The sequence below is a fragment of the Mirounga leonina genome, unplaced genomic scaffold (genome assembly GCF_011800145.1).
Source record: "Mirounga leonina isolate KUSES-001 unplaced genomic scaffold, KU_Mleo_1.0 Mir_94, whole genome shotgun sequence".
Classification (NCBI taxonomy): Eukaryota; Metazoa; Chordata; class Mammalia; order Carnivora; family Phocidae; genus Mirounga; species Mirounga leonina.
In genome coordinates this window covers 28,109,533-28,136,409 of record NW_023270855.1, presented here as the reverse complement: position 1 = coordinate 28,136,409, position 26,877 = coordinate 28,109,533, and the positions used below count along the sequence as shown (strand labels likewise).

The 26,877-nt window shown below is 40.5% G+C and overlaps 1 protein-coding gene and 1 pseudogene across 2 annotated transcripts in view; both read left to right on the top strand.

Annotated features, from left to right (window-relative positions):
• The window catches only part of ATXN7 (ataxin 7), a 138,594-nt gene that overhangs the window by 5,959 nt on the left and 105,758 nt on the right, over nucleotides 1-26,877 (top strand). The gene's annotated exons all lie outside the window — the stretch shown is intronic.
• Nucleotides 8,051-9,538, top strand: LOC118005326 (annotated as a pseudogene).

Sequence of the window (26,877 nt, the reverse complement as noted above, 5' to 3'; positions counted from 1 at the left end):
AGTGTGTTCTTTTTGGAGTATAACTTTTCAAAACAATATTATGCTGAAGTTAATTGGGTATTTTAGAATCTTCCCCCTTCCGATTGTAAACGTAATGTAGTATCAGAGTTATGCATCAGTATTTTAGATATTTATTTATTATTACTTTTTAAAGATTTTTATTTTTGACAGAGAGAGCACAAGCAGAGGAAGAAGCAGGCTTCCCACAGAGCAGGGAGCCCAGTGCGGGGCTCGATCCCAGGATCCTGGGATCATGACCTGAGAGCCAAAGGCAGATGCTTAACCATCTGAGCCACCCAGGTGCCCCAGTATTTTAGATATTTAGAGATAAGATGCAGTTTTTAGATGGAACTGGATGGTATTATGTTGAGCGAAATAAGTCAAACAGAGAAAGACATATCATATGATATCACTGATATGAGGAATTCTTAATTGCAGGAAACAAACTGAGGGTTGCTGGAGTGGGGGGTGGGGTGGGAGGGATGGGGTGACTGGGTGATAGACACTGGGGAGGGTATGTGCTCTGGTAAGCGCTGTGAACTGTGCAAGACTGTTGAATCTCAGATCTGTACCTCTGAAACAAATAATGCAATATATGTTAAGAAAAAAAGAAGAAGGTAGCAGGAGGGGAAGAATGAAGGGGGGGAAATCGGAGGGGTAGACGAACCATGAGAGACGATGGACTCTGAAAAACAAACTGAGGGTTCTAGAGGGCAGTGGGGTGGGAGGATGGGTTAGCCTGGTGGTGGGTATTGAGGAGGGCACATTCTGCATGGAGCACTGGGTGTTATGCACAAACAATGAATCATGGAACACTACATCTAAAACTAATGATGTAATGTATGGGGATTAACATAAGAATAAAAAAAAGATGCAGTTTTTAAAATATTTTGCCATTTTATGTAGATAGTACTAATGTTACTACTCTTAAATTTTTAAGGGTTTCCTTTTTTTTTTTTTTAAAAAATGGTAAATTTGGTATATATTTTCTAGATGACAATTTGGGCAATATGCATCCAAAGTCACAAAATGAAATGGCAAGTCAAAATCCAGAAATTTATCTTAAACAATTGGTCAAATGTGCATAGATGTGTGTATCAGACTGCTTACTGCCTTTTCTTTTTATAATAGCAAAACATTGAAAGTAATCCAAATGTCTATTAATAAAGGATTGATTAGGTCCATTAGGACCTACCCATGCAGTGACATACTGTACAGTCTTTAAAAAGGATGATGTAGGGGGCGCCTTGTTGGCTCAGTCAGTAGAGCGTGCAGACTCTTGATCTTGGGGTTGTGAGTTCGAACCCTACATTGGGAGTAGAGATTACTTTAAAAAATCTTTAAAAAAAAGTGATGCAGGTCAATATTCTTTGATGTGGAATGATGTTTAGAAGAAGGTAACATGAGAATATAATGTGTGATTTTTTTTTTTTAATGATTTTTTAAAGGTGGGCAAAAGCCCTATATATAGAAACCTAAAGGAAAGTATCTTAAAGGATATACAGAGTATATCCTTTAAGATACTTGTTATCTCTAGGTAATAAGATTGTGGGTGATTTTTTTAAAAAATGTTTTTCTCAAAAAAAAAAAACTCTTAATTTTTCTTTTTATGTAGCATGTGCTTCTTTTATAATCAGGAAAAAATAATAAAGCTATTGAAGAATAAATATAGTAATTAAAATATTTCCTATTTGTGGCTAGTTGAACTCTCATGACTGCTTTCATTCATAGTCTGTGTTGTAATAGAAGTGAAATACATTTCTCATATACCTTAAAAATGTTTTCTGTTTTACTAATAAGCAAGAATGTTTTCCAGACTTTTTTTTTTTTTTTGAAGATTTTATTTATTTGACAGAGACACAGCAAGAGCAGGAACACAAGCAGCGGGAGTGGGAGAAGGAGAAGCAGGCCTCCCACCGAGCAGGGAGCCCATTGCAGGGCTCTATCTCAGGACCCCAGGATCATGACCTGAGCCGAAGACAGACGCTTAACGACTGAGCCACCTTGGTGCCCCTGTTTTCCAGACTTTCTAACAGGAAAGAAAAAAAAATCCATACAGGACTAAATAACAGTTTTCAGAAGAAACGCACTGAAACAGACATTTCATGATAGTATGTTGTGCCTCATTTCTTGCTGTGAAAGATTTTCCTCCATTGAGATTCCTGTAAAATCATTAAGGAGTTCAGATGTATGGAGGCAGTATAGGGTAGTGTTTAAAAGCCTGAGCTCCACTACTTACTGTCTGTGTTACTTTTAGCCATTTATGGCCTCGGTCTCCTCCTCTATAAAATGTGGGCAATACTGGGGCACCTAGCTGGTTCAGTTGGTAGAGCATGCATGCAACTCTTGATCTCGGGGTCATGAGTTCAAGCCTCATTGGGTGTAAAGCTGAATGAATGAATGAATGAATGAATGAATGAATGAATGAATGAATGAAAATGTAGGCAATACCTCGCTAAGTTGTTGTGAAGATTAAATGAAGCAAGTGCTTAGCAGAGTTCCAGATACTTAGCAGTAACTAAGGAGGAAGAAGTGGTGGGACAAATAAGGGTATATAATAATAATAGTAGTGACAGTGATGATAATAATATTGGTGATGATAATATTGGCTGCTAATATTTCCCTCCTCCTAGAGGCTTGCATGAGGGCAGAGCCTTGTTTGCCACATTCACCAGCCTAAACCCTCTGACCAGACCAGGTACCTTGGCCAAGACAGGAGTGTGGTCTAGGTTCACCTAGTCATCAGTCATGCTCCCTTTAGCGTGCTATCTCTGTGTACACTGTCAAAAAAAATGTTCCGGGGCTAACAGCTCACTAGCATTTACAGAGTTGGTACTCCGTAAATATTTGTTGTATGGATGGTGACCTAAAGCAAGCATTTCCTTCCTCTTGACAGTGCATGGTGAACTTTTAAAAGAGGGTTTTGGTCATCTTTATAAAGTATATGGAAGAAAATGTCAGGTGCAAACACTGTTAAAAGGGGAATCTTGTTTTGATTTCTACTATTTGAATGAATCATACCAATTTTGTTTCACTTTTTTTCTCTTAGCTAGTTACCTCAGTCTTAGCTCAACTCTGTGTGCACCTGCATCCTTGTGGTGTACCTGTGATAATTTTAGAAATTTTTCACTTTATTTTCACTTAAGTTATTTTGGTTTGGGAGTATGTTTTACTTTCCACCCTAAACCCCCAAGTTCTGAGATATATTTCAATGTTTCTATGAAATTAGAAACATTGACCTGGCTATGAAGAATGAGAAGTATAACCACATCTGGCTGTGACATACTTATTTGCAAACACTGGGGCTTTGGGTTTGTTTGTAGGAAATTTTAGGAAATGCATGGAATAAAAAAAATGTAGAAATACTATGATAATTGATGAAGTATACCTATCAGTTACATGTTGCACAGTAAGAAGAACCCGCTCCAAAACTTTGTGGCTTACAATAATGACCATTTATTTGCACACAATTAGGGCAGGGTAGTTCTTCCACTGCTCTTGTTTGGCCTGAGGTCACTGATGTGGCTGTTGTCATCTGCAGTCTCCAGTCAGAGCTGATTGGTCTAGGGATCTGTCTAGCTGGGACAGGTCATCTGACCACCACACAATCTCTTCTTCCAGCAGTTAGACTACGTTATCCTCACATGGAGACATTGTGTTTCAAGGTGAAAGCTGCAAGGCTTCTTGAGGCCTAGGCTTAGAAGTCACACAGAGTCACTCTGCCACATTCTCTTGGTCAAGGCAAGCCACAAGCCCAGTCCAGAATCAAGGGTTGAAAGTAGGCACCACCTTTTGATGGAAGATGCTGCAAAGTACAGATCACAAGTCATGCTGACAGCAGTTGGTGGGGGGTGGGGGGATGGCAGCTGTATTGTTGTGGCCATCTTTGTGAAGAGTATGCCCTTTGCTGTTGTATATTAACCCTTGTTTGACATGACTGATAAACTCTGCAGTGAGGCATAGGGTTAAGTGCTTCCCTGTGTTATCTCTTGGGATAACGGCTTTATGAGGTAGGTACTATTATTACTCCCATTTTAAAGTTGTGATAAGTGAACCTTAGGGAGGTTATGTAACTTGCCCTAGATCTTTTACCTAGTTAGCGGCAGATTCTAAAAGTTATGGAAAGTTTATCCCTGTATCAGTGCTTAAATCCATTGCTAAAGAAATTTGCGTGGATGGGGGGGAGCATATCTTTAGAAATCTCAGAAGGAAAATGCAGTATCTTAAAATTTTACATGAATTCTGTCTTCTACTCCATGATACATCCCTTTGTTTTACCATAAAACCAGTATTTTAAAATTACTTGTCAAATTTTACCTCCCAAATCTTTGAGAAAATAGACTCTCCTAGACTGAAAATAATAGCTAATCAGCTAAAGGTCTTCGGTTGTAAGTATGGAAACAAAATTGGACTGCCCTAAGCAAAAAAGGTTACTGGAAGGATGTGGTGTAGCTCCCCGAATTGACAATAGAGCTGAAGAACCAGGCCTGTGGACAGTCTTCACAGGGTGCTGGCCTTATTAACCTTTCCAGCTCTTTGTTAACTCCACCCTCTACTAAGAGTGTATCTCTCGGGGGTCAGCCTGGGTCCTGGAAGATGCCTTGTTTCCTGCTTCACCAAAAAAGTACCTACTGGGGTGGGGGGGTTGTTCCCCAGTAGGGGAGTGAATGCAGGGCTGATAAAACCAACAGATGTCCACTATCTGAACATTTGTGCAAGCTGCTTTGTGCATTATTGATCCCATTTACTATTTGCAACATGCTGATGACCCCTGGTTCACCCCTTTCCCTCTCAACCCCACATGCCTCTAAAGGTTCTTAAGCCCCAGTTTGAGAAGCAGTTTTGTGACTCTGCCATCTCTTTCCATTTCCACTAATAATAAGTGCTTACCATTCCAAGGGCAATAACATATTTATCTGTTTTTTACATAGTAATCTTTTCTATCATTTCCCTGATTTTTATTATTTTTTTAAAGATTGATTTATTTATTTTAGATGGGGGAGGGGGAGGGTCAGAGAGAGAGAGAGAGAATCTCAAGCAGGCTCCATGCCTAGTGTGAGTCCAAAGTGGGGCTCAATCTCATGACCCTGATATGACTTGAACCGAAATCAAGAGTCGGACGCTTAACCGACTAAGCCAACCAGCACCCCATTTCCCTGATTTTTAAAAGAAAATCATATGAACTATAATTTAGCCATTTATTGGTAACAGGGTTCCTGTTAGGAATAGTTTTACCTAGTTCACAGTGATTCCCTTAGGCCACAGTGAGATACAGTTATTGGCCCCTGCCCTGAATGTCCCCACATTGCCCTGCTTCTGTTTTTCTGTTTTCTCCACCTGTCTAGTGGCTTTCATTGTAACCTTGCTAATACTTAAAAATAAATATTTTAAATCTTACAGATTATGGGTCGAAGGAACAACCTACATTTATATAGCCTTTAGCTGTAAGTTAAACCATGTTTCTAGCAGTAAAATGTTGGCGTAAGTACAGTGTGATTTTATTCAGAGCATTTTCAAGTATATACTCCTATTTTTAATAATCTTTTGAAGTCAGAGAAAAGCATATTTTTCCTGTTTTTCAGCTGAGCAGATGGTTTAGAAAAGGTAAGCAATTTCCCCTGCGATATAGGACTGTTGGCAGGAAAACCTAGGTATTCTGACTACCCATGCCTTTGCTGTGGACGGTTCAAGAAGGCCGGTTTCCCAACTGGAGAAGCCTCTCTTCTGGTTTCTCAGGTTTCTGGGCTGAATTGGAGATGGGTGAATATATATTGGGACACTGGTGTGTAATGGAGGTATCTAGTCCTCACCTTGGCCATTAGTAGCCACTTTTGTTTATTCTTGCTTTGGAGGCCCAGCCTCTTTTTATATCCCCATAGATAGCCAGTTGAGAAGCCAGTTTGTCCCATCTCTTCTTGCCATGATTAGCTGGTTTTGAAGTACCTCTTGGAGCCCTTCAGTCTGGCCTTTTTTACTTCCCCACGGTGTAATTACCACCTTGTGGTATAGTCACTTGTCTTCCCAACCCCTGGACTCTTTTTTTTAAATGGTCTGCTCTGTTTTCTGCTGTTGAGGCCCACCACTACAAGGGATTCTGAGAGGAGTGTTTGACACTTTTGTTTAATTAGGGTCTCCAGAAGGGTTCTGTTAACAATAGGGTTGTATGAGGGCGCCTGGGTGGCTTAGATGGTTAAACAATAGGGTTGTATGTTAGGCCCTTCCCCCTTGCTTGTAAAGTTTCACTGTAGTCTGAACCATTAATGTGATCGTAGTGTTAATATGGTGGTTCTTATTTAGCCAAAACTTTTTATAGAGACATCTCAAGACTTTTCTGTAGCTTTTAGAACATTGTCCTAACATTTAACACTAATTTTTAAATTGTCTTTTTCTAATTTGTTTCAGGTGCTGATTTCTACAGCTTCTAAACATGTTAACACTTAATACTAATCAAAAACTGTCTTTTTCTCTTGCATTTCTAATTGTCTCATGGTCTCATTTTTGCAAGCATTTTGAACCTTTAGAATCCTTGAACTTAATCCTGAAAAGAGTGCTAGCAAAGTTCTTCACTGAAAAATGCATACTTGGGGCACCTGGATGGCTCAGTTGGTTAAGCATTAGACTCTTTTTTTTCTTTTTTTAAAGATTTTATTTATTTATTTGACAGAGACAGAGAGAGCAGGAACACAAGCAGGGGGAGTGGGAGAGGGAGAAGCAGGCTCCCCGCTGAGCAGGGAGCCCCATGTGGGACTCGATCCCAGGACTCCAGGACCACGACCCGAGCCGAAGGCAGCCGCCCAACGAGTGAGCCACCCAGGCGCCCAAGCATTCGACTCTTGATTTCAGCTCAGGTTATGATCTCAGGGCCGTGGGATCGAGCTCCATACTAGGCACAGAGTCTGTTTGTCCCCGTCCCTCTGCTCCTCCTCTCCCTCTTTCTTTCTTTCTCAAATGAATCTTTTTTTTTTTTAAGACTTTATTTATTTATTTGACAGAGAGAGACAGCGAGAGAGGGAACACAAGTAGGGGGAGTGGTAGAGGGAGAAGCAGGCTTCACGCTGAGCAGGGAGCCTGATGTGGGGCTTGATCCCAGGACCCTGAGATCATGACCTGAGCCAAAGGCAGACGCTTAACAACTGAGCCACCCAGGCACCCCTCTCAAATAAATCTTAAAAAAAAAAAAAAAAAAAAAGTGCATACTTTTCATCTGTTTATATTTTGTTCACACTGTTTTTTGTTTTTTTGTTTGTGCTTTGTTTTTTGCTGTTTTTAAGTTTTAGTGTTCTGAACTCAAAGACATTTTTTAGTGTTTTGGAACATAGGTCCTCTTAGCTGCCCTAAAAAGAGATATTTAAGACTCCATTCGCTGCTCCTTCCACTACCCATCCTGTTGATTACTGTTGTTCTGGTAGGTATAACTATAAATCATTTGGAAATCGAAGTTAGAAAAGAGACCATTTGCCATTACATTAGGACAGTTTAAAAGGAATCACTTGTTCAAATTTACTAGCTTCCTGAAGCTAGTAAAAATGTTTATGGTTTTCAAGATTCCCTGTGAATATATTTCAACACTATAAGACAGTGAGTTAACACGTGTATAGCTATTATAGATTATGAGAATGGTAGCTCCTAGAAAAGGTAGTATTCCAGTTTTCTGTTTAGAACTATAATGGAGCTAAACTGAAAAATCATTTGTCCTAGTAAACAGAAGGCACGATGTGATGGTAGGCAGGTTTCTTAGTGTGTCTGTTGCTTTAGCTAAGAGCCAGCCACGATTGGCTTTCCTTTCCATAGATCTGGTGTCAAGTATTAATCAGCTGTAGACTGGAAAGTTTTTATTGGCTAGCATTTGTAAGTGGAAGAAACACCAGTCTGTTTTTTTTATCTGTAGTCTCTCTCTTTTTTTTTAAGATTTTATTTATTTATTTGAGAGAGAGAATGAGAGAGAGAGAGAGCATGAGAGGGGGGAGGGTCAGAGGGAGAAGCAGACTCCCTGCTGAGCGGGGAGCCCGATGTGGGACACGATTCTGGGACTCCAGGATCATGACCTGAGCCGAAGGCAGTCACTTAACCAACTGAGCCACCCAGGCGCCCTTATCTGTAGTCTCTTAACCATTTAACTGCATATATCATCTGTGTGGTGTTCTTAGAGAGAAACAGTTCCTTTAAAAAAAAAAAAACCAAACCTGAATTAGTACTGCAGCATATGAAAATAGTGAACGTTGACCTTGAAGAGTCTAAATGATCTAAATTAAGGTTGTGATGTGTACTAGAAAAAAAAATTGCATGTTAAAGCTAGTATTCTTGTTTTTCACATTTTGAATAGTTTCTTAATTTTAAAACAAGTTATAAAATGTACTGAAAATCTTAAAATACACAAAAGCTAAAAAATATGACTTTGATTATAAGTTTTAAGAATTCCATAAAAAAAAAGGGGAGCCTATCAGCTAGGGGCTGAGGCTGGGTCACCTTTAGGGCGCCAGGAAGGAAGAATTTGGCCCTGGCGACCATGGTGTGATGTGGTTCAAGATTCTGCCTGGGATCGGTGTCATGGCCGTGTGCTTGGTCATCCCTGGCATAGCCATGGCGCACATCCACAGGTTCAGTAACGGGGGCAAAAGGAGAAATGGGTTTCCTATTATCCATATCAGTGGAGTTTGATGCAAAGAGATAGGCGGGTCTCTGGAGTTAATCGTTACTATGCGTCAGAGGATTTGGAGAATATTGATTAAGGAAGCATTTTCCTGACTGTTGAAAAATGACTTGGTTATGCTCATCTACCCCTTCTAGAAGGTTATGCAGTGTATTAATATAGTACATAATAAAAACAAAAAGTTAGAATTCCATAAAAGAAAAGAATTACATAAATTCGGTTCTCATGGAAGACTGAAATTTCTGAATGCTTGCAAGGTTTTTGTTTAATAACTTTTTCCTGATTGCAAAAATGAAGTGTTTGATTTGTTAATCTCCTCTTAGAACAGCGAACCGCTAAGAAAAAATAGGTGTGTGTAGAAAAATTGGAAAGTTTCACAAATACACAGAAGCAGATAACAGTTACTCATACTTTTACCACCCAAAGATACCACTACTAATATTTGATGTAGATCCACCCAGCTGGTTATAGGGTTGCCCAATTAAATATCCTTTGGAATGAATGCTTACAAGTAAGGATAATGAAGAGTAGAAATGTATATATAGTGTGGCTCAGTGGGTTAAGTTTTGTTAATCTCACTGCCTCTCAGGTGTTGCCAAAAGCTGAAGAGAGGGGCTTCTCCCCCCCAACCCCAGTTTGAGAGAAGAGAACTATCTTGCCCTTTGGCTAGCCTTGGCTAAAGTGAGGCAGAGCATCTTTTCTGCAGACTTCCCTCTGTCTGCCTAAGTCTTTTATCTTAGCAACTGTTGTTAACTCTGAATGTCTACGGGTTGCAGAGGGAGACATTTGGAGTTTTCGGTGGAGTAGCTTGTTGAATAAGCCACATCAGTTCTTCTTCTTCATCTTTTTTTTTTTTTTTGAGAGGCGGAAAGAGAGCACGGTGCATGAGAGTGCACAAGCAGGGGGAGCGGCAGGCAGAGGGAGAAGCAGACTCCCCGCTGAGCAGGGAGCCCAGACTGTGCAGCTCGATCCCAGAACCCCGGGATCATGACCTGAGCCGAAGGCAGACGCTGAACCTACTGAGCCACCCAGGAGCCCCTAAGCCACATCAGTTCTTTTCAGCCCCCTAGAAGAATTCTTTAAATAGGCCCTTACTCAAAAGAATGTCCCAATATTCAGAAATAGAGTCACCTTCTCTATTAGAGTACTCTAATAGAGTACAAATAGTTACTTGTACTAAGTGAAAACAAGGCGGAATGGTTAGACACTCCTAGGTGATTTCAATTAACATCTAACCTCAAATCCAGTCGACTTGATAAAAGAAAAATCCGAAGGAGCTCAGAGCAGATTATGGTATAAGCATATGCCAGTCCTCTCCAGTGGAAAAGAAAAGTGCTAATCTGGTCAGATCTGTTAAAGAGACAGGCAAGGCTGAACAAAGCAGAATTTTCTCATCCTGCTCATCTTTTGCCTTAGTGTAGAAGAAAGATTTAACCCGGGATGAAAGAGAGAAAGAAGGAAAGATGGGCAGGTGGCTAGTAATAAAAGATAGTTGGCTCTCTTTCTGTGTGCCTTGGCCTAGTGGTAAGCAGATCCCTAGGTCTGAGAAACTAGCAAAGTGAAGTGCCGCACAGGACAACTTCCCCAGGCAGGGATACAGCTTCTTGGTGTTCTGGGTGAAAATACAGCGCTGACTTTGATCCCAAGCCCTTAGTGAGAGGAAACCCAGGGAGAAGTAGGAGGAAGTAGCATCTCTTTGTAAACGTTTTATTCTTGACATGTAACAGACTTCTGCCTAGAGAATTGTGTCAGCCCCTCCATTCTGCCAGCTGTCGTAGCTGTCGTTCTGGAGCGCCCTCCTGTGTTCTCCTACACTGACCAGTTTAAAAGGTGTCATTTCTGTCTGAGAATTAGAAGAGCTTACACGCAGTGCTTGGTATGAAGGAATTGCTTTGGAAGATGAATAACCATTGTGATGATAACTGCTATATGCAAAAGAGGGAGATTGATGGTTTTACAAGTCTGTGGTTTGAATTCTTAGGTCTGGCAGGAAACCAAGCCCATTCAGATGGTTCTGGAGACTAATGAAAGGATTATTTTCAGAGGAATGCCAGAGTTAAGGGTGACGTGGGACTCCTATAATCCGTGGAACCAACCACAATGGAAAGCCATTATCACCATTGGGTCCAAAGGAGCAAAGAGAAGAAATAGCTTTACTGGAGTCCAACGAGAGAGCTGGAGCCCTGGAGGATTCAGCCACTGCCTGAATTTGTAGCCAAGAGCAGAGAGGGAATAAGGAAGCAATACTCCCTCCCCCACTTTCTTTCCTCCCTCTCTCTTTGATCTTCTTCCGGTGCCTTCTACTGGCCAAACCCACCTGGAGGCCCGCTTGCTTTAACCCAGTGGTTCTACCCATAAAGGTCAAGTCTTTGGGGGCACAGAGCAGGGCCAGAGTGGTGGAAAATTGGTCTGGCAATGGAGAGAGGGCAATCAAATGGAGGATTACTAGCACACACTAGTAGCATATTCATAATTGCACTTTCATCATGTTAACACATCATTCTCATCTCCTGAAATCCCAAAATAAACCTTAAAGCATGTGAACTATTATGACTCAGTTGTATCTTTTAATATAAATAGTCCAAGCAGTTATCCTACCCTTATCAAATTAATTAAATATTCAAAGAAATAATATGAACAATTCTAAGAAGAATTGGAAAATCACTGAAAGACCTTCTGTTGGGGCATTTTGTTCTTGATTAAAATTAAACTAAGATTTAAAAAAAATATGCATGTGAACTGTACAAGTGATATATCCTAAAATACAAAAATTGTACTTTTAATCACACATTGGTGAAGGTTTTTTGTTGTTAGAATTAAGCTGCAGCAGTACCCTGGCTGGCTCAGTCCATAGAGCATGCAACTCTTGATCTTGGGGTGATTTCAAGACCCTATTGGGTGTAGAGATTACTTAAAAATAAAATCTTAAAAAAAAAGCTGCAAAAGGGAAGTGGAACTTTTTTTTTTAAAGTCTCTGCATATTATCCTTTCAGATCTATTTAACTAAGGTGGATAAATTGGCATGAAGATTCTTACTCAGCCAATCTAGAAATACAAGAAAAGATTTTAAGCTAGGGGCGCCTGGGTGGCTCAGTCGTTAAGCGTCTGCCTTCGGCTCAGGTCATGATCCCAGGGTCCGCATCAGGCTCCCTGCTCAGCTGGAAGCCTGCTTCTCCCTCTCCCACTCCCCCTGCTTGTGTTCTCTCTCTCGCTGTGTCTCTCTCTGTCAAATAAATAAATAAAATCTTTAAAAAAAAAAGATTTTAAGCTATTAAAATGATTTTATTGAGCACTTGGCTTTGAGAGATGTAAAGATAAAAAAGATACTTACTTTGCTTCCCAAAACTTTAAACAGTGAAGAGAGGTCCACACCCAACTATAATAGTGATAGGTCCTTTAAGAGAAGCATCAGATGTGGGATTAATAAGATGGAGAAGTGGTTTAATCTGTCTTTACCAGAGATTTCTTTCCAGTGGCTCACAAATATTTATTAAAAGTTTACACTTGCCATTTTTAGAAATACGATAAAAAGATACCATAAGGGCCTGAACTCAAGGAGCTGGGGTCAGAGTGAGTCTTTCAATACTGTTTCATCAAGAGCAGCCAGTCTTTTGGTGGCTCCCCAATGCTTCAAGGATGGATGGCATTCAAACCCTTACCATGTCCCTCTGTGGTCTTCTGATCTGGCCCCACCTGTATCTCTGCCTCCTCAGGTGCTCTGGCCTTTTAGTTCTTCAGTCAAGCCATACTTATTAGAGTCTTTTCTCTTGAGATTTCTTTTGCCTCGGGTGCCAGCTCCACCGACATCTTAGAACACCTTTTCTGCCTCCTGGTTTCAGTTTAAATGCTGCCTCTTCACAGGATCCTTCCCTGACCTTCCAGATAAAATCCAGGGATCTTATTACTTGTTCTAAAACCCATATATATGGGGCTCCTGGGTGGCTCAGTGGGTCAAGTGTCTGCCTTCGGCTCAGGTCATGATCCCGGGGTCCTGGGATCCAGCCCCATGTCGGCCTCCCTGCTCAGCGGGGAGCCGCTTCTCCCTCTCCCTCTGACGCTCCCCCTGCTTCTTTTCTCTCTCTCTCTTTCTGTCGAATAAATAAAAATTAAAAAAAACCAAAAACTCATATATAAGCAGGCACTTTGCTCTTCTCCCTCAAACACTTAAATTTATTAGTGTAAATGTTTGATGGGTTTCTTCATTATCAGAACGTAAGTACTATGAGAGCAGGGTACCTGTCTGTTTCACAGCTGTGTCTTCAGTGCCAAGCATGGTGTTTAATAATGGTGCTCAATAAATTGTAGAAAGAAGGAAAAAAAACTGGCTTTTAACCCAGACCCCTACCACTCACCAGCTTGGTGGCTTTTGGTATCTTGCTAATTGGGAGTTAATTTCTTCCTGTAATATGGGGATAATAATGATAATGGCACTTAGTATGTGCTAAGCACTGTGCTTTTGTTATCTCCTCAATTAAACTTCATCATAGAGGTGAAATGACTTGCGGTCTGTTCATAAATAGAAAACAGGATTTAAATCCTGATCTGTTTAATTTCAAAAACTGATTGCTCTTCTCCATACCTTTATGTGATTGTCCTGGGGGGAAACCTGTAGGGGAGGTCTTTGATACAGGGTAGTAGGATGCTTGCCCATTCTGAGAATATTGACATTCATGAAGATGCAGACTTAAGCCAGTTTTAGGGAATTGGAGTGTGGGCTTAAGTCCATTTAGATGAAAGGGTAAGTGACTTCTCCCCCCCCACCCCCAGGGGTAAGTGACTTCTAAACAGTCCTGAAGAAGTTAGCTGGGTCCAAAAGCAGAATGTAGTACAAACGCCCCAAGGGAAGAACTGGGGCCAGAGGGTGAAGAGCCTTGCAGGCTGGGCCAGGGAGTTGCTACTTGCTGTAAAACGCTGTGGGGAGACAACGATGAGTTTTATTTATTGAAAGATATTTTGGAAGTAAGAAGTCCCCTTTAGAGGCCAAAGTGCCCATAGCCTTTTTCCCATTTTGCATTTCTGTAGCAAAGGAAGCATTTTAGCTCTTTCATTCCGCTGTAGCACCCAACACAGTAGTGTTTGAAAAAGGAATTAGCAGCATGAAGTAAGGAATAGGGGTTTATGTTTAGTTGTTTGGTACAATTCTGTTGTTTGTTGTTGTTTTTCTGTGAGGGTAGATGGCCTAGCCTAGTTGGGTACCAGCCTCACACTAGTCACTTCACCTCTATAGCCTCAGTTTCTCATTTGGAAATTAGAGATAATTAAAATTTCTACCTCATAGGCTTCTTGTGCAACATCCACACAGTGCCTGGCACAAAATAAGCTTTCAGGCAGTGTTAGCTGCTGCTGTTATTAATACATATTTCCTGTCCATTCTGGCCCATGCCTCTTGAATGAATGTGCATTGTTTATTTATCAAAGACGGGTTGACTGGGACACAGGAACTGACTTTTTTTTTTTTTAAAGATCATGATTTTAGTGTTTACAAAGATAATAAAATTGTCAATGAAAAAAAGGCAATGAATCATCTTACTGGGGTAGTCCTAGTATTTCCTAGATATGTTTATGATGAAATGCAAAATGTGAACATGAGCTACTACTTACAGAACCCATTGTGTATGCCAGGGCTGTGCTTTCTATGCATTATCCCTGGGAAGTAGGTTTGATTGTCTATTTTACAGATAAGGATGTTATCTTTCTAAGGTGTTAACAACAGACAATTGTAGAAGTAGACATTAAACCATGTGCTTCTCCAAATCATTTTGTGCTTTTAGCATTGTAAAGGGCTGACTTATCTCCCAACAATTTCAGCAGCTCTGCTGGGAGGAAAAAATGGTAACAGGGCTCTTAATTGTTTTTCTAATCTATTGGATTAATTGGAAGCACCAGGCATAGTGTGCTGTCTAGGTCTAGTACATAGTAGAGGCTCAAGAAATGTTTATTGACTATAAATCTTAAATCAGATTGAGTGAGAAAAAGATGACAGAGAAAAGCAGTATTAGGGGCTGACCTCAGCCTGTTTTCTACTAAAAAACAAAAACAAAACAAAAAACAAATCTGAGGTCCCCAAAGATTTTTATAGCATAGCATGTTTACACAGACTAACGGTTGAAGTCTGAGGTGACAAATTTTCCTGTGTGTTGCAGGGGATTAACTCCTGTCTGTAGAGTTGTTATCTACAGAAATCTGTTTGCTTCCCACTAGGTGCCCTCACTGCTCAAGAAGCTCCTGGCTCTATCCTGTGTTGGGCTAATTAATTTAGTTTCAGTGAAGAAAAACTATGTGTAACGTTAAAATAAACAAAACATAAATGGGAATGTGTAGTTGCTGTCATAACTCATCACTAATGTATTTCAAAGACAGATCTGACTGATATTTGTATTTTCCTTTAGCTCAGGTAAATTCAGAGTTGACATACCATTTTATGGTAATGAGGGGAGAAAGGAGACTTTCTTGCATAGAAGAGCAAGCATCCTGCATTTAAATCCAGATTTCCTCTCCCCCCCCCCCGCCCCCGCCGCCATAACAACAGAAAACAAAAATCTTAATTTTTTTGGAGGAACTTCATTATGATGAGGCATTTATTGGACATATCAAACCTGAAAGGTGGCCAGCCAGATGGTAATTTGATTTCTAAGCATCCTCTTTATGATTTATCATGTTATACCACAAAATGAAGATAAAGAGATAATTGTGTTAATATACTATAGAAGTAGTTTATGCAGAAATTTTCAAGTATAAAACATTAAAAGACTATGATAAGAGCCAGTGCCCAGACCTTGGTTTCTAATTCCATTCTCCAGTAAAAGGAACCAGACATGACTTAATTCTATGGCTGTGGCAGGGAATAAACAAGATGAGCCTGGAGCATCTTCTAATGCCAGAAAGCACAAAAGTGCTAAAACAAAACAAAACACTAAACACACAGTAGTGGGGTATGTCAAATGAACACAGGTGCCTGAAAGAGCGCCTAGTGGGTCAAAGCTGGGACAATTTAAACAACTAAATAATATCATTTTAAATTATAGCATAAGATATAAAATAAATATAAATAAAAGATACAATATACATATATAGTATAATAATGTTAATATAATATGGAAAAATATAAAATATTAATATAAAAAGAATATCTGTGTGTCCATACTGATGTAAATAAATGATTGGATAGGTAAGCAAATGGGAAAGAATAGATAAAATCTTCCATGTATAGAAGAATTCCAAATGATTTATGTCAATAATCCTCCAAAAGGAGGTGAAACTAACTGTCCATCCCTTAAATATGGGCTGTGCTTAGTAACATTCTTCTAAAGAATATAGTATAGAAGGGGGAAAAAAACTTTACAGTGGAGAAACTTGACAGACACTCAAGTGTCTGACACCCAGCCTCAAGTTAGCGTCGACAATGATAAATGTACACTTGATATGATGTAATGAGAATGGCACTTTATCTCTGGTCTTCCTCCTCAAATTCGATAATCCCATTATAATTATGAGAAAAACCGTTGGTAACTTGAGACTTTCTATAACATATCTAACTAGTGCTCCTCAAAACTGCTGTCAAGGTCATCAAAAAAGGAGTCTGAGAAACTTTCACAGTCTCGAAGAGGAGTAAAGAGATAGGACAACTAAATGTAATGTGATATCCTGGATGGGATTCTGGACCAGAATAAGGACATTAGGCAAAAACTAAAGAAATCTGAATAAAGTACAGACTTCAGTTCAGAATAATAGGTCAATATTGGTTCATTAGTTGTGACAAATGTAGCATACTAACGGGAGGGGTTAGCAATAGGGGAAACGGGGTGTAGGGTAGAGAGGAACAATGTGTGGTCTTCACAACCTCTCTGTAAACTTAGCATCATTCTAAAATTAAAAGCTTATTTTTACAAAAAGACGGTGGCAAGGACAAGAGTCTGTAGTTCAAGTTTAATTTTCATCATGCTGGGAGCCTGAAGTAAATAAAAAACCTTGATGTCCTAGGCTGATTATGGTGTAAAGTGGGGCAACTCTTCTTTGCTGTCATCTTGTAAAGCCATGACAGTGTGTTTGCAGAATCAGAGAATGCAGGAATTTTAAATGTTCTCCTATGGAATTTCCTACCGGAATGACTTTTTTCCCCCTTTGCTTCTGCCGGGTAGCAGTCCCTTGAGTGGCATTTGCTGTCCTAGTTAATCAGAGGGTAGGAGAAATGAAAAACTCTCCTCTTCCCCCTCCTATGAAGTTTCAATGGGCACTGGAAATGTAGGTCAAATTGCATCACTGTAGAAAGGAGCGAACAGGAAGGTATTTATGAAGTGCTGCCAGCCTCTCTTTAGATTCCGAGTTATGATGAGCCAGTGTTGAACCAGCTTAAGTGTGAGATACATGGAATCAGAGAGTCATGTTTTTGATGTAGTCCCAGAATGTTACATTTAATCAATGATAAAAAGATTTCTGTCTAAAGCCCTAGTGAGAATAACTTGTACTGGATTTGTTTAATTTGCATCTCCCAGCTTCTGGAATTCTTTTTGTCTCTTATTTATTATTGGTATATTGCAGCAATTTATATTAATTTAGCCAGAGAGATGTTTGAATTGTAGAAACTATTGTTATGTGTACATGTTTGGTAATCGTATAAGTCTGATAATGTATTTTGCAAATTACACATAATCAAATGCACAGTGGGATCTTCATTAGCATACAGAAATCACGAAATATGTTTTTAAATTAGGTTTCAAGTACACCGTCCCATGGCTTTCTATTTTTTTTTTTTTAAGATTTTATTTGTCCGAGAGAGAGAGAGAGAAAGAGGGAGAGAGAACACGCACAAGCAGGGGGAGCGGCAGGCAGAGCAGGCTGAGGGAGAAGCAGGTTCCCCGCTGAGCAAGGAGCCAGATGTGGGGGCTTGATCCCAGGACCCTGGGATCATGACCTGAGCCGAAGGCAGACGCTTACTGACTGAGCCACCCAGGTGTCCTGGCTTTCTATTTTTTTAATGGCAAAATCTTACCGATTTTAAGATAAGCCTTTAAATACATGTTTGTATTTTTTTTTTAACATTGTATACTACTTGCCCTTTGTTAAGACATCCAGATATTTACTGCCCAAGTGCTCTCTCTTACTCACATTGTCATGAACAGTAAGCATCCTGACAACAAAACCAGTTGTAAAACCTACTCCATTTCTTTTTTCTTTTTTTTTTTAAAGATTTTATTTATTTATTTGACAGAGAGAGAAAGATAGCGAGAGCAGGAACACAAGCAGGGGGAGTGGAAGAGCGAGAAGCAGGCTTCCTGCCGAGCAGGGGAGCCCAATGCGGGACTCGATCCCAGGACCCTGGGATCATGACCTGAGCCGAAGGCAGACGCTTAACGACTGAGCCACCCAGGCGCCCCAAACCTACTCCATTTCTACTCTTTCCTTGCCTCTATTAAGATCCTGGGTAGTTTGTATACAAAATGGGAAATCCAGTGGTAAAAAAAAAATAATTGCACAGGTTTGGGTTTTATTTAATCTTACAGGTTGCATAAATTATTCTGTGAAATATGTTTATAATCTAACATACTTTGTTATTTTTGACTTTTTATTTTGAAATAATGAAAGATTCACAGGTTGCAAAGGCAGTTCAGAGAGGACCTGGTTACTCTTCACCCAGTTTCTCCCATCAATTACATCTTTCCTATCTATACAGTACAATATCAAAACCAGGAAGGTGACATTGGTATAAAGTATGTGTGTAGTTTTGTGTCATTTTATCTCATGTGTAGATTTATTTAACCACTACCATAATCAAGATATAGAACTATTCCAAAAACAAAAATCTCCCTCATGCTATCCCTTAATGGTTATAGTCATTCCCCTTACCTTCACAACCCCTAACTCCTGGCAACCACTAATCTGTTCTCTAACACTATGATTTTGTCATTTTGGGAATGTTACATAAATGTGATTTTTTGAGATTGGCATTTTTCATTCAGCATTTTAAAAAGAATTTTATTTTAAAAGAGGCATCAGTGTTAAACATTTAAAAATTTTATTTATTTTTTAAAAGATTTTATTTGAGACAGAGAGAGAGAGCACAAGCTGGGCGGGGTGGGGGGGGAGGTCAGAGGGAGAAGCAGACTCCCCACTGAGCAGGGAACCCGTCGTGGGGCTTGATCCCAGGACCCCGGGCAGATACCCAACCCACCGAGCTACCCCCCAAAATATATTTATTTTTAAAAGAAGTTGTTGTCCAGAGTTTGATTAACTGATTTTCAAACCTGTACTTTTCTAGCTTGGGTGTTCTATAGTCTGTTGCTATATTTGAACAGCAGCGAAAGTCGTATGTGCCAACGTAATAGGTGATTATAGCATTAACCTTACTGCCTCCTGTAAAAGATGATACTGCGAAGTTAAAGGGAAAATTACCCCTGGAAAAGCCCATCCCGCCAACAAATTAAATATTGCAACTGTTTTACTGAGCAAGGAGTAAGAAAACCAAATGTATACTTTAGTTATAACAAATAAAGTAACTGACCCACATTTGTGTTCATTTCTTCTTGAAAGAACTTTTTTTTTTTAAGATTTATTTATTTATTTATTTGAGAGCGAGAATGAGAGAGAGAGAGAGAGAGCATGAGAGGGGGAGGGTCAGAGGGAGAAGCAGACTCCCTGTCGAGCAGGGAGCCCGATGCGGGACTCGATCCCGGGACTCCAGGATCATGACCTGAGCCGAAGGCAGTCGCTTAACCAACTGAGCCACCCAGGCGCCCCTTGAAAGAACTTTTCAAAGAGAGACTCTTTGGAACATGATACTGAAATGAATAGCAGTTTAAATATTTGCATTAATCAGATAATGAAAGATCAGAGAATTGCTATACAGATCTTCCTTGACTTATAATGGGGTTACGTCCCAATAAGCCCATCAGAAGTTGACGATGTTATAAGTCAAAGATGCATTTAAAACACCTAACCTGGGGTGCCTGGCTGGCTCAGTATGCAACTTTTGATCTCAGGGTTGTAAGTTTAAGCCCTCACTCAAAAGAGATTATTTAAAAATAAAATCTTAGAAAAAAAAATTTTTTTTAAACGCCTAACCTGCCTAACATCATAGCTTAGCCCAATCTATCTTAAACCTGCTTCTATTAGCCTACAATTGTGCAAAATCATCTGACACAAAGCCTATTTTATAAGAAAATGTTACTATCTCCTGTAATTCATTGAATACTGTGCTGATAGTGAAAACCAGAATGACTCTATGGGGACAGAATGCTTGTGTGTCAGTTGGGGACCCTCATGACGCAGGGCTGACCGGGGGCTGTGGTGCTACTGCCCAGCATCACGAGAGAGTCCTACCACATATAGCTAGCCTGGGAAAGAGCCAAATCCAAAATCGCAAGTATGGTTTCTACTGAATGTGTATTACTTTCGCACCACTGTAAAGCTGAAAACTCATTAAGTCAAAACATTGTTAAGGGAGGGACCTTCTGTATGTGGTTAGTGTGAAATGTAACCATAGGAAGGCCAGTGTCTGCATCAAGTGTCTGCATCATGGCAACACTGTCATAGTAGGAAATGGAGTCCTGTGGTAGATGAAGGATAGGAACAAACAGCCTCAGAAGGAACAAATCTTCCTTAGATGACTGTAGGTTGTTTTCTAACAAAATATAAAAAATATGCTAGGAGCCGTAGGAGGACACATTAGTGTTTTGCTGCACAGAATGATACCGTGGCTCTAGGGAATCCCATGTGGCCAGACCTATGTAACTGAGCAAATAGAAGGTGAGTCCCCAGGCACCATTTTACAGCTCACTAGCAATGAAGGGGGGATGTGAGCATGCACTCCTTGGCTTGCCCAGAATTCGCGTTCCTGAAAATTGTGTCAGAGCAGATTTTTTTATAAATGAGATACTCTTATAATTGGCAAATGATCTTTATTTGGCTCTAGCTCCTAACATTTTAGACAGTCTTCCTCCCCATAGGAAAATATTCTTTGTAGTTAAAATCAGCCTCTACTTACCACTTTAACATTTTTCTTTTTCTTTTCTTTCTTTTCTTTTTTTTTTTTAAGATTTTGTTTGTTTGAGAGAGGGAGAGAGAGGGAACTAGCCAGCAAGCACAAGCTGGTGGCGAGGGGGGGGGCGGCAAGGAGAGGGAGAAGCAGACTCCCTGCTGAGCAGGGAGCTAGATCCCAGGACCCTGAGATCATGACCTGAACCAAAGTCAGATGCCTATAATGCCCTGAGCCACCACTTTAACATTTTTTTCTGATCATCTTGTTTTCTTCAAGCAGCATATGATTGTATTTGAAGTAGCTGTTAGGATAGAGGAAAAGGGAAGCAATCATTTATCGATCATCAGCTGTATGCCAGGCACTGTGCAAAGTGTATTAAATAACTCTTTGTAGCACGTAAGTCAGTTTTCTTGGTCAGATTTACTTAAGAGGCCTGCTGCTCAAAACAGAATATGTATGTTATGTATTATATATATTTTAAGATATATATGCTAATTTATATATATAAGTAGATAAAGAATATATATCTATTAATTTGTGTACTCATGAAGCAATGTGTGAAGTGATATGGAATATAGGGATGTAAGACCTACCCCTCCCATTAGCAGCTCTCTATCCAGATGAGGAAAACCAATTATAAGTAGAAAAATCAGCTAACTACAGGAGTGAAAACTGCTCAGCGCATCAATGCAACATATATAATAAGGCAATCCATAAGTAATTACCAAATAAATCCTTCAGATTATAAATGTTGTAGTTGTTCAGAGGAGGAAAAGATTATTGATCTCTGACCCTTGATTGTGTCACCTGTAAAATGCAGATGATACCTACCTCATAGTGAGAAATGAATGAACTGTATAAGTGAAAGCCTTATTATATATATTGCCTGTTAGTACACCTTTAATAAATTGTAGCTGTACCATTAATAATGAAAATTGTAATAGCAATAGCAGTAATGCTGTATTAGGGTGGGCTGACTGTTGCTACACAAAACTTTAGTAGCTTAATAAAATGCATGTGCATTTCTCACTCAAGTCACAGATTGGTGTAGGTTGGCAAGGAAGCTCTTGCTTTACCCAGTCATCAAGGGGTGAAGTTTTGTGGCTCTGCCCACCTCTAGGGGCTTGGAGCCCTCTCCATTTTACCAGCCTAGGGTATGAGAGACTGAGGATCAAAACAAGGAGGTTTATATGGATCAAGCCTAGAAGTGGAACCCAACGTTTCTCTTCATATTTTAAGGACTCACATAGCTACACCTTACTGCAATGGATATTGGCAAGTTTAGTCTGTGTGTTCAGGAAGGTGAAGAATGTGGATATAGGTTGATATTGGCAATCTTTATCTCAAATAATATTTAGAAAGGCTTATTAAAGAAGGGGTACTGTCCCTGGATCTTTTAGAAAAGCCAGTAAAAGTTGTAGTAGGTTGCCCAGCCTGCCTTTATTTAGGTGGCCTTACTTAAAGAGGAAGGGTAGAAGAATTAAAAAACAAACAAACAAAAAAACAAACAAAGCCCCACAAAACCCTGCAAGCATTATCAATAAAAATTACGTATTTATCGCACTAGCAGCTGCCTCTACTGTGAGCCATTTGGTAGTGACCTTAGGCAAGCTATTTTACTACTTTAGACCTCCATTTCTCACTTCTAAACCTTCTTCATAGAGCTGTGGGGAACATTAAACAGGACAGTGCATGTGAAGTACTTAGGACAGGGGCTGGCCCAGAGTAAACACTCAGTAAAAGTTGTTACTGTTATTGGTAGTGTTAATAAGTATGCCTCCAGAGTGAAATACTTGCTAGCTGTTCATTTATTTGACATCTTTCCTAAAGGACTGTGTTAGAATAGCAGAGAAGGATTTGAGCATATTTGTGTGGATTTTAGAATTCTATAACCCTACTCCAGTAACAGGAGATTAATGTCCCCCTGGCTGAATATTGGGGGAGAAACCCTTTCTGTCCCTCCTAGGCTCCCGTCTTCCCTGTCAACACCACAGACTTTTTAATTCCCCTATCAAGAGGACAACAGGAGTCATGGACTTTACTTTTCATCCCTTCTTCCCCTTTTTCCATGATAGGTGGATTTGGCTGGGAAGAATGAAGGTAGATGCCAGAACAGCTCCATATTGCTCAGGCGTAATTGCAAGTTCTCAGCAAGACAGGAACATCCCCCCCCCCCGCCACACACACACCCCCTACCCCCAGGCCCACATTATCTTGAGTGGTTGGGTAGCTGTTAGATCCTGGAGTTCCACTGAATTCAATTCTATTCAGTAGGGTTTTATGACCGCTTAGCATATCAGGCCCTGGGGATGCAAGGGTGAAATGTTGCAGGCCCTGCCTCGAAGAAGCCCACAGAAGCAGGGAGGTGTGATGACCTGAAGAGTTTATCTGAGTTTGTTTTGAAGGCTGGATGTGAGTTACTTGGAAGGTAGGAAGGAAGGAGTGTAGGGTGGTAGGAACAGCAGGTGGGGAGAAACAGAGGTAGGAATTGCTGTGCAGGGTAGCAGTAGAAGGAACGGTTTTCAGCTCCACATTAGTATGCAGCTGCCACAGTTCTGCCCCTTTTGGGCCTCATCTCACAAGTCTCAGTTTTTTCTCTGCTAAAGGAGGATCATAAAAGTTCCTACATCATAGAACTGGGAAGATGAAGTGAGAATGCATGTAAAGGGTTTACTGTGTGTTGAAACTGGGTGCGCAGTAAGTGCTTAGTGAATGTCAGCCACTGTTAGTGTCCTGTGCTTTTGTAATAGACCTGCAAATCTACTGACTTGAGCACGTATTTTGCACAAATTGGAGAATTATTGACAGTTTTACTATTCTTTTTGTTTTTCCTTTAGGCTAATGGTGAAATAGTGTACTATAGTCACACTTGACGGACAGATGGCTTACCCCTCAGCTAAACGGGCAGTGGGGGGGGGGGGGGGCGGTTAACCTCAGTGAAGCCTGGCAGAAATGGGGCTTGAGATAGGAGAGCCATGTGACCCAAAATGGCAAGGGAAGTGAGGGATGGCTACACTGAAATCTTCCTGAGAAGGGAGGGGCTGGTGCCAGGCACTGGCAGGAAATGGAGGCTCCTTTTACGCAGTTTCGCGGAGGGTCAAGAAAGCCCTATGACTAACTGCGGAGACTAAAATGTATCCTTGAAACCTAGGCCAGAGGTATCGGAGTCCTTACAAGTAAGCGATTTCAGCTCCCTGTTTAGCGGTTATGTTTTCATGCTCTCATTTGGTGTTCAGTGGAGTGACCCTGAGAGCAGGCCCTGTTGCTCAGTAGGTGGGAACACTCCAGCTCACCTTTGAAGAGGTGGAGACCCAGAAGCACCGTTGAAAAGTCTGGTTGTGTGGAGTATAGAGTTTCATTCTTAAATTTGCTTTGCCAGGGAGAAAGCCTGTCAGGGTGAAAGCAAGAAAGAGAATGAGTAAACTCAGGGCCACGCTAATTCATATTTTTGGAGAATTACAGGGGACAAGTAATCTGTTTTTAAAATGTTTGGTCTGTGGTGTTTCATGTGGGAGAAGAGCCTGAGGATTATCGCATAGGCTAAAGGTCACACACAGGAGATAGATGTATAAAGAAAACAAGTGATGCAGCCAGGTGGGAACTTTGAAAAGAATGTGCCCAGTGAGTGACAAGGGGTGGTCCATGACAGCATCCCAGTTATTCCCCCGTGCAGGGGAGCTGCCCCCTGGTGGCCACATTTTTTAACTTTCCAAGAGAAAAAGGAAATACGGAATTTTATGTAAGCCTTCCCACCTTTTAAATATTAGCGACAAATCCCTTTTTTCCTCTAAGATCGCTAAAGTAACAGAGACAATAAAGTGACCTGTTTTAGGCCTGTGGACTCTGTTTGCAGCGAGCGTCAAACAGTGGAGAGAAAAATGTGCAGTCCAGGCTGCGCAGCTGAATACACGGTCAGCTCTGGTGCCAGGCGCGGTGCCTGGCATGGAGCACATGCTCAGCATGTTTTTGTTGAATAAATAAATGGGGCAAACCTCTGTTGCTAGTCATTCTTTCCATGTGTAGAATGGAGTGATTGGAGTGAGCCTCCCCTTAGCTCTAACTTAGAAGATAGAAGAGGGCGCCTGGGTGGCTCAGTTGGTTAAGCGACTGCCTTCGGCTCGGGTCATGATCCCGGAGTCCTGGGATCGAGTCCCACATCGGGCTCCCGGCTCGGCGGGGAGCCTGCTTCTCCCTCTGACCCTATCCCCTCTCATGCTGTTTCTCTCTCTCTCTCTCAAATAAATAAATAAAATCTTTAAAAAAAAAAAAAAGAAGATAGAGGATCCAGTCAGAACTTGTATTGCCCTCCTTGCAGGACCCTCTCTACCCTGTTCTCTTCCCTTTCATGCCCTCTCCAAGCACCTAGGGTACCTAGGGGTTCAAGCTTCTAGATTTTAAGAAGGTTTAAGAAATAAAAAGAAAGTTCGTATTGTTACACTTCAATACAAGACTGATTCAGTTTAGCCTGGTTTTCTTTCCTCTATCATGGTTAGTGCATTTTTGTTTAATTTTGACAGACTTGACTGTATAATAAGTGATCCAGATTATAGTGAGGCTCACACAGAATCTTACAAGTACATAAAAATGTTCTAGAAAATAAGTCCTTTTCCCTATAAAGGTTGATATAACATTGCTCATGTAACAGTGTGGGCTTTTCTCTATTTAAAGATAATGAGAGAATTTTTCTGAACCCTTGGGCATTTCGCAGACCCTTCTTTTACAACAAATTCTGGTGATATCTGCCCTTTTTAAAATAAAAGTTTTTACTGTCTTGAGCAAGATTATTTTTGTTGCACTTATCAAGAATCAGTTAACATTTAAGCTCAGAAGAGGGGAGCCATTTACAGGTCCGTGGGATTCTTAAACCCTTGGGAAAGGAAATGCTTTGGGCCTCTGGAGGACCGTACCTGGGACAGGAAAGTCCAAGAACAACCCTCCCCCACCCCACCCCCCAACACCAACTGTTTCCCTTTCTCTTCTCTGGGATTTCATGGCCTCCTGGGTTGGATTCTCTCTGAGCAGCATGTGTATTCTTCTCTTTGCTGACTGGCTTTTTCTTACAGACTGAGAGTGCATGAGGGTAGCTTGCAGCTGAGACCAGAGTAGACCCTCTTCATTCCAAATTCTAGTTCCAAGGAGAACGAATGGAATGTCTCAGTTTGGGTCATGTGTCCAACTTCAGCCAAAACAGAGGAGGAGTTTGGAGTCGCATAATACAAATACCATTTGGCAGGGAGTTGAGAATTACATAGTACTTAGAAAAAAGGGTCACCATGGGCTAGGCAGCTCCTCTAGAGAAGAAAGGCATCTTCTACAGTCTTGCCCCCTCTCCCCGCCAAGTAAATAAACATATGCATCTCTCAGGACTTTGGAGAAATTCAAGTTATATATTTTTTTCTTTTTTAAAGATTTATTTATTTGAGAGAGAGAGAGAATCTCAAGCAGATTCCCCTGCTGAGCACGTAGCCTGATGCGAGCTTGGCTCCATCCCAGGACCCCGAGATCATGACCTGAGCCAAAACCAAGAGTCAGACGCTTAACTGACTGAGCCACCCAGGCGTCCCTATATCTTTTTTATTTACTTCTCTCCCATCTTTGCCTGTCATTTAAAAACTATCTTATTGAAAATTATATTTATTGAATGTTTGTTACATAGTAAGTGGTGAATGAATAAAAGCTGTCCAGTTTTATGTTTCTATTCTTCAAAAATGCTCTCCAGTCTACCTTTTAAACAATTATCTCTTTGTTGTTTTTTTTATAAATTTTTTTTTTTTTAATTATCTCTTTGTTTTTGCAAAACAAAATTAAGTTGCTGTTTAGGCAGTTTGGTGTACTGGTAAGGGAACTAAATAACATCAGAGGCCTCCATTCTAGTTCCAATTCCAAACCATTTATTTACTGGGTAATCTTGAGCAAATTGTGACCTCTCTCAGTCTGTTTCCTTGCTAGTAAAATGGGGACCCTAACAACAGCTTTTTTGAGCACAATGTTCTTGTGAAGATAAAAAAGGAGAACATATACAAACATAGGATAGTTGTCTTTCTACCCCCTGTTCTAAGAGAAGTTGCTATTTTTAAATGCTTATTTTTAGTAACTGCCACTACCTTTTTTTCCTCTAAGAATAGAGTTTCCCTTAAAGCATTTTTAAGGTATGCAGGCTAGTAAATGGTGAATTCTTTTAAAGGTAAATGCTGTCCTGGGGGCGATCTCACAGCACCCCAGATCTGATGACTTCCTTGCGTACTTTGGGGAT